Genomic DNA, 12,116 nt, shown 5'->3' with positions numbered 1-12,116 from the left:
TTCCGGAAAGGCCTGACTGCAAAATATGGATTGAATCCATAGCTCGGTTCTTGGCTGCAGAGGCCTTCTGGAAAGACTGAGAAATGCAGGCCTGGCTGCAGAAGACATCAAGGAAGAAATGGCCTGTTAAGGAGAGGCCTGGCTGCAAGGTAAGTGGGTGCAGGGTGTGTAGGGCAGTTCCAGCCCCCACCCCCACCCTAGCTTGTTATTTAGGTGTGTGCCTTGCCCCAAACCTAGAGCTTATTTTTGGGCTTATATTAGGTCCACCCCCAAAAATCAAGCTAGGGCTTATTTTCAGGGTAGTTCGTACTTTCAGGGAAACACGGTATTTCAAACTTGCATTGAGAATAAGCCACAGGCACTGAAAAGTCCATGTAATTTATACCACTGTGAGAAGCCCAACCACTATATCTGTAACCTAAGGAATTGAAGCGCTCACCAAGAAGTTGCTCAGTTTATTGAGGTGTGCTTTGATCTCTTAAGTTTCCCATTAGGTAACAAAGTTGTAGATGAAGTAGCAATAAACCTGCTAGTAAGAGTGCATATAAAGCTGGTGGTCTGCTATCATTATTTTGACAATCTATTGATAGTGCTTTTTTCCCTAGGTTTCCCTTTTAAGATGAGTTCTCTTTCATTTGTAATCAGTCTGATCAATATAACTTTTATGCATTATGATCACAATTTTAATTAATACTCATAGTTAGTTTACACATCTTGCCAAACTTTAGTTTAATTATAGTTTGTTGAATCAGTCATACGGTTCATACAGTACTCTAAACCCAGAGTCAAATTGCATTTTGACTTAGTGCAATGTGTCAATTCAAGGACATCAGTAGCTTCAAATAATATTCCTAATCAGGGAGGATCATAAATATACTTATTCCTTGCATGTAACTTCATGAAATAGCTGCATTCCTTATCTTGCAAACTGCTTTTTCAGGAAACAACTCAATAGTTGTCTGATGCAAATTCCTGACTTGTGGCTGGTTATGGAGCAGTTTGCAAAGAGTTAAGGGACTTTCTTGGCATCTTGGAGGCCAATGCTAAGCCAAGTTCTTAAAACAGCAGTTTAATTTGTTGCCATTAACTTTGCCAAACATATGACCTCACTAAAGTTTTTAGTAACAGCTCTTTTCATTTGGAATACTCCCTTAGGGCCTGAAGCAAAGGAATATTTTTGGCTCTTGTGGGCATGGAACATGTTAAAATGTACTCAAATTCTGTGAAAAAAGCAGTGTTTAAGCAATGCCCACTTTCCTTCCTGTCTAGGAGTTTAAACTAAAGCAATGTGGTTAATTTGTAATTATATAGTGCTGTATATTTCTTTCCATATGAAGGATGAAAAAAACCTACATGTCAATGATCCAGGATGAGATATATGGTAGTTTGTCTACTCCCATTCTCACAATGACAGTGTAATCTGGTAGTAAAATGACCCCCCTTTTGTATTAGGTCTAGTGTTTTCATTCTTTTATCTAATTTAGCTTTTTTTCTTACTTTAGCATGAACAGGTATTTAAAAATTATAGCTATAGTTGATGTGTTGGATGATCTTGCTCCCAACTGGTTATGGGGAAAAGGGTATTCTGGCTTATCAGAAAAACATTTTGATCTTCAATGACTAGGCCATCCTTCCCCAACTTGAAGTCTAGTTGAAATTCCGGAAGTTGTTATTCCAACACTATTTGGAGGCCATCAAATTGTGGAAAAGTGGAATAGGCAATACAATCATCACAGTTATAATTACCATAATTTGACTCTTGGCTACAGAACATTGCCTTATAATTAAAGAGAAAGTACTGGAGAGACATGTTTGGATTCTTGTTCTATATCCACATAGTCATTGTGAGCACAACTATCTTTAATTTCCATATGCCTCAGTTGCTCATTCTGATAGGGATAACCAGTAATTTTGTACATATGTAATATGCATGAACTGGTCTCAATATATATTTCCAAGAACAGATAAGAATAGCTGTTTAAATACAGAGTTCTTGTTAATTTCAGTTTCTCATTTTCTAAGCCAGCCTTAAATTCTGGGTTTAACATAGCCTTTTAAGTTGCAAAAAATCATTCCTACCATGGTTACTTTAACACTGATAAAATTCTCACTCAAATAAGCAGTCAGGGTAAACGAAGAATCATACGTGTTTTAAAAATGGGGGCTTGCCTAGAAGGAGCAAAAAAGTTGACCCAGACAGCTATATTTCTGATATGGAAACTCCCTCTGAATGTAAACCTTCAATATGGGATTAGATTTATAACAAATATGCTTTATGGTGGCTTGCCCGGAATACTTATAGAGGCAAACGTTACCAAACAGGGAGGCAGAATTAAGCTTCATTTTGAGCAAATCCTAGACAGAGTGCTAAGCAACACTGGAAGTAGCTGGACCTGATTGCCGTTTTATTCTCTTACGGCAGGGGTGTCAAACTGCTGCCCTGCGGGCCGGTTTCATCATGCAAAGGCTGCACCCACCCCAGCTCCGGCAAGGCAAAACAGTTGTGATACATCACAACACGTGACGTGATGTGGCGAGTTTGACACCCGTGTCTTATGGCATTGCCGTAATGTGCCAGGGAAAATTAACATAGGCATAATTAGCTGCCTAGCTGCTTAGAGCAGGAAGGCTGGATTTGGTATTTACTACTGGGACTCCTCTGGGTCGTTCACTCTCAACAAAGATCTCCCTAATATTGAACATGTTATTCTGCAAATTTAAGTTAGAAGGGTTAAATTGCTCCACCAGACTCTTTGTTTCCTCTCCTAGCATCTGCTTAAAATCTTCTTTCTGGGCCGTTACAGCAGAGAAAATTAAATCTGCATCAGTTCAAGAGATTGGGTCCACACATAACTGCATGTGCAGTTGATTAGTTTTCATGGCTAACAATAAACTTGGAATGCTTGCTTCATTCTCACAAAAAGTAGATTTAAGTCCCTTTTTCTTGATTGTGCCATTCTGCCCTTGCACCATTTCTTCTTTAGTTTCTCCACTGTGGCAAAGAGCCACCGTAATAATTTCCCCACATAAATGGTTTATATGTGTAGTTCGACCACTGAAAGAGTTAACCGAGTAAGTGCAGTGCGGGTTGCTTGAATGAAGTTCAGCATTGCTTCACTTCCCTTTTGCACTCCCTCGGTGAGTATTTTTTTAACAGCTGTCTGGGATCTATTCCATTCAGACTTCCCCTAGTGTGGGCCTATGAAAACATTCAGTCTTGTACTCTCAGTAAAGTTTCCATTGTCACACCCTTTACGGGAAAGAAAAGGAAAAGAATCTAGAATGCTTCCATTTAATATGTAGAATATCTTCTGCTTATCCTAGTTGAATGAAGGTAGGGCAAACCTATCGGTACCGGGCTGTGACCTCTTCGGAACCTGCCTGTGCGACACGTGGGCCGGTGTGCATGCACGTACAGCTCAATTCTTGCACGTGCAGCTCAACTTGCACGAGTGGCGGGCCAGTATGCATATGCATGCAATCGCAACTCAACTTGCATGCGTGGCCTGATTCCCCTCTCTCTTCCCCCCCAGCCAGGCTGCTGCTCCACAATACTTGAACGCCTTTGCTATTGAGCTGCTTAGTTGCAAATGGCTCTTGAAATACAAGTGCCAAAGGCACACGGAACGCTGTTACCTTCCCACCGTAGTGGTCCCTATTTTTCTACTTGCATTTTTACGTGCTTTCGAACTGCTAGGTTGGAAGAAGCTGGGACAAGTAACAGGCGCTCACTCTGCTACGCGGCACTCGGGAATCGACCCACCAAACTGCTGACCTTCTGATCGACAAGCTCAGCGTCTTAACCCACTGAGCCACCGCTACCACCAATCTCTTAGTTTGGACTGGTAACTGTCCTGCACCACAGAGATGGTAGATGTGTGTGAAGTTAAAAAGTGTTCTGTTGTCAGGCTGCTATTTTCTCCCATTCAGCCTCAGCAAACGTGAGACTAATACAATTTTCTTTTCCAGGGATGGGTGAAAGCTTGTGGAGGGCAGGAGAGAGCGAGCAGTGGGAATGGTGGGAAGCCCTAGCATTGTTATACTACTATCCTTTGATTTGAGAGGTGGTTCATTTCCCCCTAATTTGGTAACTACACTTCACTTGAAAGAAGAAATTAATCTTCCATGGTTAGCAACACTCTAATCCAGACATGTCAAACACAAAGCCCGGGGGCCGGATCCGGCCCGTGAAGTGGTTTCATGTGGCCCGCGAAGCCATCCTGGAAACAGTGAGGGAACGGCCCCCACTGCCTTGGCCCTGGCCCAGAGACCCTCCTTCTGCCAGAGACCCTCAGATCTGTCCCACTCTTGCCCAGGCCCCCAAAGGCACCCTTGATGCGAACAATGTAGAGCTGGCCATGCCCACCCCGTAAGCCATATGCACTCTAGCCATGCCTACCCAGTAGGCCATGCCCACCCTGGCCATACCCACCCGGCCCCCTGAGGGCAACCGTAATGCTGATGCGGCCCTCAATGAAATTGAGTCTGACACCCCTGCTCTAATCTATACACATACTCATATAGACTTTTGGGTTTGAGATACGCTCCTTGATATTTCCTTGCCACAATGTTCTGTTTGAAACGTTGAATACAATGGTGCAGAGACATCCTCAGTGCCTTTTCGTAACATTCCTGATGTGTCTATCCCTGCCCATAAAACAAGTAAACTCAAGGTTCAAGGTGTTAGTGATGACTTACAAAGCCCTTCATGGCATGGGTCCGGATTACCTACGACAACACCTGCGGCCGGCGTCAACTTCCCTCCGTCCAGTGCGCTCCCACAGAGAGGGCCTCCTCAGGGTGCCGCCGATCAAAGAATGCCGATTGGTGGCCCCCAGGGGGAGAGCGTTCTCTGTGGGCGCGCCAGACCTTTGGAACCGCTTACCGGTCGAGCTCCTCTCATAAATCTGACTTAGACCAGATTGCTTATATTTAATAATTTAATTTAATAATTTAATTTGTATACCGCCCTTCTCCCGAAGGACTCCCGAAGGACTCAGGGCGGTGAACAGGGCAGATATATATATAAAAAAATACAAAAATACAAAAGTTAAAAGAAAATTAAACATATGCCCAACTAAAAACAATAAATACATATATTAAAAATGACAATAAAAACCCAACCCATCCCCCATCAGGCCAGGCCGGCTTGTTCAAATAAGTGTGTCTTCAGATCGCGACGGAAGGAGCGAAGGTCGGGCGCCATCCGGAGCTCAACCGGCAACCGATTCCATAGCTCCGGGGCGCCCACAGAGAAGGACCTCCCCCTGGGGGCCACCAATCGACATTCTCTGATCGGTGGCACCCTGAGGAGGCCCTCTCTGTGGGAACGCACAGGGCGGAGGGAAGTTGATGCCGGCAGCAGGTGCTCCCTAAGGTGCTCCGGACCCATGCCATGTAGGGCCTTAAACACCATTACCAGTACCTTGAATCTCACCCGGAAGACAACTGGTAACCAATGCAGCTCACGGAGCAGAGGTGTAACATGGGAGTATCGGGAGACTCCCAACACAACTCTCGCGGCTGCATTCTGTACCAGTTGGAGCCTCCGAGTGGTCCTCAAGGGCAGCCCCATGTAGAGAGCATTGCAGTAGTCCAGACGAGAGGTCACGAGCGCATGAGTGACCGTACATAAGGCATCCCGGTCTAGACATGTACACACATGAGACTATGATACGAACCACTCAGTCTCTGTCTATCAGAGTAAAGGTTCAGGCCATACTTGTTCCAATTGGTGCTCCATGTTCTTAAAAGCTATACACATTATTCTTAATTCCCTGACAGGAAAAGCACATCTGCTGATCTTTTAAAAAACAACAACATGTAATTGGTTCATAATTCTTGGCTGTGGAAACTACTTAAAAGCAAAATAAAATAAAAATAAAAGGAAAATGGTGATCTCTCCCATTCTGGAGGAGCTCTGGAGAGTGTAAAAATTCTCAGGTTTTCTGACGCTGAAACTTCAAAAGTAGTTTTGGCTCTTTAGAATTGGGCAATTATAATAACTGATTTATCTGACTTTTAAATAACTTATAAAATGATCACTCTATTAACAGTTGACATAGAACTTTTTTTTTTAATTGAGAGAGGCTTGGGAGCCAGCAGCAATTTTGGATAATTCAAGAAATATAGACTGTAACACAGGTAGTCCTTGACTTGCAACAGTTCATTTAGTGACCATTCAAAGTTACAACGGCATTGAAAAAAATGACTTATGAGTGTTTTTCACATTTACAACCATTGCGGCATCCCCTTGGTCATCTGATTAAAATTCAGATGCTTGGCAAGTGGATCATATTTATGACGGTCGCAGTGTCTCAGAGTCATGTGATCAGCTTTTACAACTTTCTGACAAGCAGTGTCAGTGGGGAAGCCAGATTCACTTAACAATCATGTGACTAACTTAACAACTGCAGTGATTCTCTTAACAACTGTGGCAAGAAAGGTCGTAAAATGGGGCAAACTCCCTTAATTGTGGTTGCAATTCAAGGACTACTTGTAATACAATTTTGGAGGATGGGAACTCTGTCTTATCCACGTAGGGCTTCTTGAGGTAAAGCTGTCACTGCATACCGTATATACTTGAGTATAAGCCGAATTTTTCAGCCCACTTTTTGGGCTGAAAAATCCACTTCGGCTTATATTCCAGTGAACAACAAAAAAAAGAACTTCCACCCCCCAGTTTGGAGAGCTGCTGCTTTCGACAAACATGGACAAAGGCAGCAGCTCTCCAAACGGGCGGCGGCGGTTTGGAGAGCTGCGCGCGCAGCTCCGCCGCCACCTCTGCAAGCCTCCGCTGAGAGAATGGGGCGGTGGAAGCTTGCCACCCATTTTCTCGGCGAAGACTTCTTTCGGGGGATCCAGCCTCTGCCACCCCATTCTCTCAGCTGCCCAGCTGAGAGAAGGGGGTGACAGAGGCTGGATCCCCCGAAAGAAGTCACCGCTGAGACGAGAGAACGAGGCGTTGGAGCACTCCGCGAAGTATGGGGCGGGGAAGCTTGCCGCCCATTCTCTCAGCGGCGAAGACTTCTTTCGGGGGATCCAGCCTCTGCCGCCCCCTTCTCTCAGCTGCCCAGCTGAGAGAAGGGGGTGACAGAGGCTGGATCCCCCGAAAGAAGTCACCGCTGAGACGAGAGAACGAGGCGTTGGAGCACTCCGCGAAGTATGGGGCGGGGAAGCTTGCCGCCCATTCTCTCAGCGGCGAAGACTTCTTTCGGGGGATCCAGCCTCTGCCGCCCCCTTCTCTCAGCTGCCCAGCTGAGAGAAGGGGGTGACAGAGGCTGGATCCCCCGAAAGAAGTCTCCGCTGAGACGAGAGAACGAGGCGTTGGAGCGCTCCACGAAGTATGGGGCGGGGAAGCTTGCCACCCATTCTCTCAGCGGCGAAGACTTCTTTCGGGGGATCCAGCCTCTGCCACACCGCACCGCGCCAACAGCAAGCCACCCCATTCTCTCGGCGGAGCGCTCCACTGCTCCATTCTCTCAGCAGCTTGCTGCCCCATTCTCTCGTCTCGGCAGAGCCCAGCTGAGAAAAGGGGGCGGCAGAAGCTGGATTCCCCGAAAGAATTCTCCACCGAGATGAGAGAACAGGGTGGCAAGCCGCCGAGAGAATGGGGCAGTGGAGCGCTCCGCCGAGAGAATGGGGTGGCTTGCTGTTTTCTCGGTGCAGCACGGCAGAGGCTGGATCTCCCGAAAGACGTCTCTGCTGAGATGAGAGAACGGGGTGGCAAGCTGCCGAGAGAATGGGGCAGTGGAGCGCTCCGCCGAGAGAATGGGGCGGCTTGCTGTTTTCTCGGTGCAGCACGGCAGAGGCTGGATCTCCCGAAAGACGTCTCTGCTGAGATGAGAGAACGGGGTGGCAAGCTGCCGAGAGAATGGGGCAGTGGAGCGCTCCGCCGAGAGAATGGGGCGGCTTGCTGTTTTCTCGGTGCAGCACGGCAGAGGCTGGATCTCCCGAAAGACGTCTCTGCTGAGATGAGAGAACGGGGTGGCAAGCTGCCGAGAGAATGGGGCAGTGGAGCGCTCCGCCGAGAGAATGGGGCGGCTTGCTGTTTTCTCGGTGCAGCACGGCAGAGGCTGGATCTCCCGAAAGACGTCTCTGCTGAGATGAGAGAACGGGGTGGCAAGCTGCCGAGAGAATGGGGCAGTGGAGTGCTCCGCTGAGAGAATGGGGTGGTGGAGGCTTGCCGCCCATTCTCTCGACAGAGACTTCTTTCGCGAGATCCAGCCTCTGCCGTGCTGCACCGAGAGAACAGCAGGCCGCCCCATTCTCTTGGCGGCTTGCCACCCCGTTCTCTCATCTCAGCAGAGACGTCTTTTGGGGGATCCAGCCTCCAGCTGCTGCATTTCCCAGCCTCGGCTTATACTCGAGTCAATAACTTTTTCCAGTTTTTTGGGGTAAAATTAGGGGTCTCGGCTTATACTCGAGTCAGCTTATACTCAAGTATATACGGTAAGTACTGTGGGTCAAAGACAGTCTATATGCAGAACTGCACATTTTCTTACGCCTATAGAAAATTTAATATAGGCCGTGTTCATGCAGTATGCTAAACCACAGATCTTTGTTTTCCAAATATGAGTAATCCCAATGACATTCTGTTGTAGTGTGTTGTATGAATCCATCTGCCAGGGTAAATTATGACATGACTTGTTATTTTTGGCTAAGCATGTTTTATGAACACAACTAATATAGTTGACTAACTGTAGTGCAGAAGCTTAATGTATTGCACAAACAAAACTATTATATAAATTGCTAATAGGTTTATCTGACGGGTGTTCAACTTGCCTTGAAAACATTTTCTTTTAGAAAGCAAAAATGGTTCAGGTAATGACTATTTAAATTTTACGTTGCCTCCAGTTATCCTATAATAGTGTAGAGATAAGATGTTTTGTTATTATGCCTTGCTATTGCTAAACAGCATTTTGCTGCCTTATCAAAGCAATATGTACATGAATAAAACACATGAAAATAATATCCAAAACATGACTTCAACATAAACTTTAGGCAATTGAAACAGCATCTGTGGGAGGAAGGCTACAATGTGAAAACGTAATAGAAACGGCAGACCACACTAATTGGGGAAGAGAATTCCAAAATGTTAGGGCCACCATGAAAATGGCCCAAGCTCTGCTAGATTTGTGACGGGCCTCTTTCTGAAGTAGCACATTTAGAAGGTCTATGTCTGTACATGCATCTAGGAACACACAATCAGAGGATTTCTGGCAGATTTCTCTGCCAAAGTGTCAACCCTATCGGGGATGGTCAAGGTCAAGAAACAGACATGAGGAGGATTCCAGGAATGCTAATTAACCATTGTGTATACCTTAACAAAATCTAGAAAGCCCATCCCAAACTTTCATTGCCCCCATTCAATGACAACAAGGTCACGCCTTCTGCTTTCCCAGAGTTGTCTTCTCTCTCTCCTCCTTCTCAAGACCAGAATTAAATTTCTATGCACCAAATGATCTAGGCCAGCGGTGGGCAACCTTGGCTCTTTTATGACTCGTGGACTTCAGCTCCCAGAATTCCTGAGACAGCTGTCTCAGGAATTCTGGGAGTTGAAGTCCACGAGTCATAAAAGAGCCAAGGTTGCCTACCCCGATCTAGGAAAACAATGATCTGGCCTTGGTTTATTAATCTTCAGAAGACAAAGACCCGTGAGTCAGTGTGTGTATCTAGGCATGTACATTTTCATTATTTATATGTATGAGCACAGATAGATCTGTTAGCCCTTGATTTCGGTTTGGGGGCATTTATCAACGTGAGGCAATCTGTGGCCCATGAGACTATACCTCTGAAATTCAGTGGCAAACAGGTATTTTTGGACAATGCAACGTTTCCCTATTTCTGGACCAGAATAAAAGGACTTGGGCCTAGAGGTTTGGCGGTGATGTCTGTGAAATTCTTACTCTGCAAGTAAATGGCTGAGCAGAAAATTAAAGATCAGATGAGACCTTTGTCCAACCTTCTATTGTTGTGCTGAAAGAAAAATCTTCATCAGGGTCCAGTCCAAGCTGGGAATAATCAAAATGGAGACTGCTTTAGAAAGAAGGTTGTAGTTTATTGAAGAGGAGAGCCAGACAGAAAGATGGCTCTGGGAAAGTTGACCACATGTAGTAGGGATTGGTGGGTTTTTATACCTTCTTGAGCTTTTGTTTGGAGTTGTTCCTGTGGCATGAACTTTGACCTGAGTCTGAGTGTGCCTTTCTGGTATTCTGATGGTGTTGGGTTAATCCTATTATGTCCCAAAGGTTCATATCCTGCTTCCCTAGGGCTTTGGCTGATGACTGTTGGATTTTTTTGGTGTGAGGGATTGTTGATTCTAGGGATCTTTGTCTTTCTAATCCAAGCTTCCTGACTCCAATCTTTCTGACAAGATTATCACATCTGCATTTCTACAGACCTGGTTTCTGTTTGGGACAGAGAGACTTCGGGTGGGGTTGGTTTCTGCCTTTAAGATCCTTTGGGGAAATATATTCTGCCTTTTTAATATTTCCAAAATATTTCTTTCTCTGGATTCTTCCCACTGTTGCTTTCCTATTTGCCAGACCATCACAACCTCATCCTCTATGCTATGCTACAGAGAGTTGGTTTTGGAAAAAGACCATCTTTTTCCATGCTGTCTGTTTGGCTTAGCAATTGGCAGCACCACCACGCCAAACAGCTTCCCCGGCTTTTCTAACCCTCTCCTGCTTCACAAAACAGATTAGAATCACGGGTACAGCTGGATTCCTTTTCTTCAGAAAACCAAACATGCTAATAGTGCTTTGACCAGAATGTTGCAGAACAATAGCAACTACAGAATATGATCTCTGAAGACAAAAAGACAAAAACATTCATATTACAATGGAAGAAGGGTGAAGATAATAGAACTTGCTGAGATGGTTACATTGACTTCTTTGATCAGAGAAAAGGCAATATCGACATTTACTTCTAACTGGAAATCCATTTTAGATTTTTTGCATGGAACAAGAAGAAATGAACAAATGATTTATGGTTTTGATGATTAGATAGGATAGATTATAGAAAGAGGAGAAGTGTGACTCGGTCATAGGGTAAGAGGCAAATTTATGATTGTATTTATAACTTCTGTAAATACCTCTTTGTATCTTTTTTCTTTCTTTTCTATTGTTCCTTTTTGTACTTTTAGCTTTCTCTTTAATTCTTTTTCCTGCTTTTTATTAGTTTTTTTAATCTTCCTTTAAAAAATATTTAATAAAAATTACAATTTAGAAAATAGCAACTGCAGAAAATAATCTGGGAAGAGAGAGACAGAACACAGAGCAATGTGTGTGTGTTTCATGTAAATAACTCTCAGTAATTAGCAGCCAACCTGAACTCCCCCAGCAACTGCTCATACCAATTTCTAAAACCTGCAGGAGGTTTAGCAACCTCCGGTCTTGTGTCTATTTGAAAACTCTGGCTGGACAATCAGATCAACCGACATTTTCTGTAACTGCAGTCCATACACTTAGAAGTGAAAAGAAAACCCTGAAGCCAGCGATCTAAAGGTTTAGATATTGATTCATTTTACTTCCAGAATTACTTTAATACTGCACAGACTTTCCTTACCCAACTATTTCACAGTTGGCATTTAAAAGACTGATCTGTTGTTTCCAATGGGAGAGATCATTTGAGTGTACCTTGATGTGGAGATTTTGTTCCCAATAGTAAGATTAAGACAGTAAGCCATCCACAACTGTCTACCACACTACTGTAAGTCCTGAGATACATTAGATGGAACCCTAAATGTTTGGTATTCAAGAAACATTAACGGAATATCTGGTCCAGTGTGAAGACAGGAATCCCCCAAATACTGTAAAATGCCAGGTCTTCTAGGCTTTCTGAGAGATGAGCAGAATTGGGACAGTTCAGATCTTGGGCTATTTTATGTTCCAAAGGAAGAAAAAAAAATGCTTCCCAGGTCTCATTAGATTAAAAAAACAGCAAAACAATTGATGGTATGTGGAGCAATGTCACGTTGCCCAATCTAATCAGTCAACTAGGAACAATAGTAGTAAGGCAAGAAAGGCAATAAGCAGGTAAGAAAGTCTGGCTCCAGGCCATGTAGGGCTTTATAGGTAATAACCAGCCCCTTGAATTGCACTCAGAAGCAA

This window comes from Vipera ursinii, assembly GCF_947247035.1.
Source record: "Vipera ursinii genome assembly, chromosome: 2".
Lineage (NCBI taxonomy): Eukaryota > Metazoa > Chordata > Lepidosauria > Squamata > Viperidae > Vipera > Vipera ursinii.
Note: the sequence above shows the minus strand (reverse complement) of the source record.